The 6,275-nt window shown below is 43.5% G+C and overlaps 1 long non-coding RNA gene across 1 annotated transcript; it reads left to right on the top strand.

Annotated features, from left to right (window-relative positions):
* Nucleotides 1-4,806: 4,806 nt before the first annotated feature.
* Nucleotides 4,807-5,936, top strand: LOC128474183 (uncharacterized). The gene is made up of 3 exons (XR_008346322.1): nucleotides 4,807-4,970; nucleotides 5,562-5,634; nucleotides 5,892-5,936. It is a non-coding gene; the product is annotated as an uncharacterized LOC128474183 (long non-coding RNA).
* The last annotated feature ends 339 nt before the right edge of the window (nucleotides 5,937-6,275 follow it).

Genomic DNA, 6,275 nt, shown 5'->3' with positions numbered 1-6,275 from the left:
TACCATCACAGCCACATCTGCATGTTGGAGCGTCTGGAACAATCTCTCTAAAAGGATGACGTTACAGAAAGTTTTAGAGTGTTCCAGGGTATTAGTGACCGGTTGCAGTTATTTTGCTGACATCATTCCTTCTGCTATGTGGAGATTATTACATACAAACTGTGCAGCAAATAAAATAGTACCTGACGTCACAGCGCTTAACCACACTTGGTTGCTAGGCCGCCACTCGTCTCCTACGCGGACCCTATGGTGGGGGCGGGCTGTCCACAGACTCTGCTCCTGTCCTGTGGTGTGAACTAAAGATTTGTGTCTCGCTTGTTTAGAACTCAACATACTGGATTTGGCGTCACGAGCGGCGAGTTGCGGCTAGCTCCGCCCACTCGTTTTCAGGAAGGGGACTCTGGTTCCGGAAGTGAGGTGCTGATTGACAGCTGAGTGGGTAAGGTGCTGATGTGAGGAGGTGAGAATGGTGGAGGCAGAGTAACCACAGAGGGACTGTCTCTCTGAGACATGGAGAGTTGGGAATTGTGTGTCAGTAACTAAGCACTTATTTATGTGATACGCGGGTGTCAGGACTCCTAAAGTGTTACCTTTTCACCATCTCTCCCTGACGTAATAATAACAAAATAAAACTATAGAATGTTTTTTCCCCCCTAAATATGGATCTTTACAGCCCAGAATATCAATAGAATAGAATGATATTTTGGGTGACTTTCCCAGCTCAAACACCACACTGAGCTGATGCTTTATGGCAATGGTTATTAAGTCTTTTCCTCCATAGACTTTCATTAGTCAGAGAGTCTGGCTTGGTGGTTAAGAGCGAGCCGTTCTATTGTTTCCCACAGGCAGTATAAGGAGTCGGGGGGGTTAGTAGATCGGGGGTCTGATAACAGAGCGAGAATCGTACAAACGGCTGATATGCAGCTGCCTGAAAGCGTTATATAATGGAGAAGTCAGCGGACGGAGATCTCTAAGGTGACGGGGCGGAACAAGATGCAGGTAGAGGGTATTAGGAGGATAGATTGTAAGCTTCTCTGAACAGGTGGAGTTTTAGTGAGCGTTTAACACTTTAAGTGCCAGCTATATATGTTGCACGTACATGGCAATATGTATAGTGACACCGGGGGGTCCTCTCTCGGCAATCGCTACAGCCTTTCCTAGACTGTGACAATATACTGCGGACGGGGGTCCGTTAACAAACAGACGGATCAGCGGTCTCTAGAAATATGAATGGAACCTGGATCAGGATTCCTATGGCTGCCTGTTACCATGGTAACAGACTTTGTGGGACGGGTTGTGAGATCAGGTGTCCGCCACGCTGGTAAAACAAGAAAAGCCTGTTCCCTATTACGACGCAGGGATTGTGAGGTCACAAGTGCCCCCCCACTCACACACACACTTCCTGAAACCCCCAATGAAAAGACTGAAAAAAATGGAATCACACAAACATTAATTTAGTAAAATGTTTTTTGGTTTTTTTTTTAATAATTATTTTTAGCAAAGAAATGGGCTGATTATATTTTTGACTCTCATCATCCCCAGCCAAATTACTGATGGGTGGTGCAATGCTCAAAAACTGGGTGGGCCAGAGATGGCTAAAGGTTGGCGTGTTTGCGGGGATATGTATTTTCTGCCAGAATTTAACCCTTTCATAAATGCCTCCCCTGCCGGTCTGTGTCTACAATCTACATGTATTTAGACCGATACCTACGATAAGAGCTGTTTCAGGGGGTAAGATGGCACAGAGAGGCTGTTTGGGGAAAATTGTCACTGACAAAGTTGACTCTTTGTGGAACTTGTTGCTTCTTGATGGACACGTACTTCTCTAGGTTCAACCAGACGGGGCGTGCTAGTTGCTGGCTTCACTAGCTGTAGGCAGAACCTTGTCTTTTGGCTTAGGGTGGTAGATAGGTGGAACAGCATCCCAGCAGAAGTGGTAGAGGTTAATACAGTGACTAATTAAGGTCTGAGAATCTGAGAATTTGTCATTTCCAGCTTTTCCGAAAGCCGCAGCCTAAGCGCTGGATCTTCTCAAAGCCGGGCGGTGAAGCCTCTGCATAACTCCGAGATGACGGCAAAGGACGGGGGTGAGATAACCGAGAAGATCCTGAGGCTCACTTTGGAGATTATCTGCGTGCTGACCGGAGAGGTGAGATACACCAGGGGCCACGATAGCCACGGGCCGCTCAGAGCCAGCTCCAGCGCCGCTGCTGCTCGTATTAACGTTACCGGCATTCTCAAGCAACCGAAGATATCGGATACCTTCCTCATTGCTCATAAAATATTATATTCTACAAATAGTTTTCTTCCATTTATTAACCATTTTCAATGATCTATAGCCCTGATAATTAGGCAATCAATCCTGCTACTGTCAGACCCCAATGCCCATCATCCACAATACTCTTTATTCAAGCCGGACCCTCTGTACCTGATATATCGGGTCGTCTTAGCCTGTCAGTTCTGGTTCTGTCAGACCGTTTGAATGTAGGGACTGTAAGAAGTGCTGCGGGAATTGTTGGCCTTAAATAAATAAAATCTAATTATAATATATTTATATAAACATATAGTTTCAATGTTCTTTGAAGAATAGATGCACCCGATATCCTTCTAATTTTATGCGTCATTTTATGTGTCCCAATCTCTCTTCCAAACATTTTTTTTATATATATTTTTTATTGGTATATTTTATTTGTATGTATTTTTATTTTATTTATTTTAAATATTTATATTATTTGAGCATTTTTATTTTAATACATTTTGTTTTGCAGCAGCTTTTTAATCGCGTAGAGCTCCACACGCTGCCCGGACTAAGCGCCGGGGACTCAGAAGCACCAGTAAGTTGGGGGGGGGCATAAGACAGGAGGATCCAGGTCCCCTGCATCTGAGTCCCCGGTGCTTAGTCCGGGCAGCGTTTCGAGCTCTACGCGATGCCCCACTCGGCTCCATTGTCGTGCCGGCCCTGAACATGGCCATTTTCTCCACCGTTTCTCAGCAAAGCTAAACCTGCCAGCGGTCAGCACCCACATTTTTGTTACAATACTATAATTGTCTGCCATGTAATGTGTTATTGCACCTTGAGAAGTTTGTGATTCCGGGGGGTATTTGCTTGGTACATCTTGTATCTGGAAAAATCTACTCGAGGTCTTGTAACTCTACAATCTGTAAACAACGGTTGGAAAAACGTTATTTCTTAAGGTTCTATCGTGTAGTTAACGAGGTTTCGTCGATCTGCAATGAGCGATATCTTCACCTCCGTATATAACCCTGGCCTCTCTGCCTTCACAGGAATCGCTGCCGATGTCAACCCCGTTTTCCACTGCAGCGAGGATCAGCGTCCCACCACATTGCCCATCCAGCCTTTTGTGTTCCAGCATCACTTCAGCAAGCCCAAGACACGGCCTCTGCACAGCCGCTTCACCGCCAGCCTGTCCAGCTCTATGGCCTGTCCGGCAGCCGATCGTCCGGCCAAAACAATGTCTGCGACACACAGCCGTCGGCGCCGATGTCACTTTCTGGACCCAAGGAGGCAACCGGCAGCCATGCCAAGGTGATCAATGTACCAAGGAAGCTGTGCCTGGATGAGGTGACCACCAGCGTCAAAGAAGATCAAAATAGGAAGCCGGCTCCTGATACGACGCGTCCGTCTCCTTTGGGCAGTTACTCATCAGGAACAATGCCATGTTTTTCCAGAGCATGGTCTCTGGTTCTTCTAGTTCTCCTTCCCCAGAGAAAGGATCGCCTGCCAGAGGGACTTCCCTCCCAGGAGCTGCCAAACCAAATACGAAATTTCCCCCAAAAAAGGAGGTTCAGAGGCCGTAGCAAAGCGAGAGCCGCTGAAGGAACCAAGCATGGACTCCCCCCCCGTTGCCTCCTTGCCTCTCCTGAACACGATCCTGCGCGAGAGCAGCCAGAACTTGCCTGCCAAGAGCAAAACTCCAAACTGAGCTCTGAGAATATCGCTCTATTACGGCCGGTTAACGGTATGAGTTACTTCACCATCATTATATAAATATCAATTTGTACCTCGAGAACAAAAAGCCCCAATTTTGCCTCATTTTTGTAAAATACCTTTGGGTGGCTTTTAACATAGCCCCCTAAGCCTCTTACATGGTACATTCTGTGTGATTGCTTTCATTCTGCGTGACATACAGTATGACATCATTTTTATGGAATTGGTTCAGGATTAAAATCTCAAAGTGGACCAAAAAAACTCCCCACACACACAGTACTCAAGAACATGTTAAAATAATGGTGATATGCTTTGTTTTATTGTTATGTTGGTTCACCAAAAAAAAACTGCAGTTGCTTGAACAATTGAATAGTTATTATAATTATTATTATCATTATTATTATCCAATATAGATAATAATAGTTTATGTAAATAATTGTTATTTAATAACAATAATTATTCCATTATTAGTAGTAGTACTAGTACTACTACTACTTCTATTACTACTACTAATCATCATCCTTAAATTAATTGTAATGTATAATTATTATTATTAGTAGTACTAATACTACTACTATTACTAATAATAATCATCATGATTATCATTAAAAATTAATTTTAAGGTATATTAGTAGTAATAGTAATACTACTACTACTATTCCTACTACTAATAATAATCATCATACAAATCATTGTAGTGTATTATTATTACTATTATTATATTATTAGAATTATTATTATTGTCATTATTATTTTTGTTATTATTTTTTATTTCTGTAGCCCCAACAATTTGCGCAGCTTTTCTTACAGTCCCTACATTCAAAGATTCTGACCAAACTAGGACAGACTAAGACTACACATTACTTTAGGGAAAGAGAGCTCGACCCGCGAGCTTACAATCTAGATATCATGAATCTGTCGCTGTGATGATTGTAAACGAACGGCTTTTCTCGTTCCAGTATCGGCACAAAGGCGACAATCAGGTCAACAACAGAACGGTGCAGGTGCTCAGCAAAGGACAGTAAGTGTCAGACGGCGAAAGAAACGCATCCGGATCATTCCGTTACATTACATTTATTTATATGGCGCCGGCAGATTCCGTAGCGCTGTTACATTACATTTACTTATATAGCACCGGCAGATTCAATGAAAAGAAGCCATATTGTTACTTCTGACATGTGCTGCTCGGTCTCATACTCCGAGCGTTTCATTGGCGGTGGGGGCATGGATCGTTGTTCCTTGTGTCAAATAGGGGGCAGATCACCAGGATAGGACATCATATCCCAATACACCGCCGCACAGTGCGCAAATATAGGGACTGCCCCACAATAAACAGGACAGTCTGGAGGCATGCGGCCCAGCCATCGTGCCCCCTGTATTCGCCAACTTATGGTGGAGAAGAAACTTGAATTTTATTGTCCACGAGGCGGGACGGTCGGCTGAGTTTTGTCCGAGTTCATTCTGATAAAACCCATTTTCTGAGAATACAGAATTTTATATTTTTCACAAAATGATCACAAAAGGCTGTTTTTTTCTGAAATATTCTGTGTCGCTGGAAGGTTTAGGGGACAGAAATTGTCGATCGCTTTATTTCTGCCTCATTTTTTTGCAGGTTCACCAATGAGAAATGGATGAATATCCAAGTCGGCGATATTATAAAACTGGAGAATAATAATTTTGTAACGGTGAGTTAAACGCCGTCTGGGGATATAGTTTCAATCCCCTCACTGTATTAACCTCTACCACTTCTGCTGGGAATCTGTTCCACTCATCTACTACCCTCTCGGTAAAGTAACACATCCTTACATTACATCTCAGCCTCTGATACTCCCATCCTCCGATTCTAACATTTTGATTGGTGTGAGATATGATGCCCTCGGTTGTTTGTGTTATTTTGCCCCACGTGGGGTATTTTTGTTTAAATGGCTCTATATGTTTTCAGGCAGATCTTCTGTTGCTGTCCAGCAGTGAACCCAACAGCTTGATCTACATAGAAACCCCGGAGCTTGACGGGTAACTTTCTCTTTTATTATTTGTCTGGAATCGGAGGCCCTGATGCTTTGTATCAGGTGAGCCACCATTCCCCCGAAGAGGTTACAATCTAAAAGATGCAATTTTTCCCCCAGGGAAACCAACTTGAAGGTGAAACAATCGCCTACAATTACAGGAGATCTGGGCGAGAACTTACAGCGGATTCCGCAATTCGATGGTAGGTTTACAACGGAGAAACAAGCCTTCGATAGTAACAGAGTAACATACAGTATATACAGACTAACAGAGTAATATATATACAGAGTAACATACACTATATACATAGTAACCGAGT

This window comes from Spea bombifrons, chromosome 2 (genome assembly GCF_027358695.1).
Source record: "Spea bombifrons isolate aSpeBom1 chromosome 2, aSpeBom1.2.pri, whole genome shotgun sequence".
In the NCBI taxonomy this organism is placed as follows: Eukaryota; Metazoa; Chordata; class Amphibia; order Anura; family Pelobatidae; genus Spea; species Spea bombifrons.
This window is presented reverse-complemented; position numbering and strand designations above follow the sequence as displayed.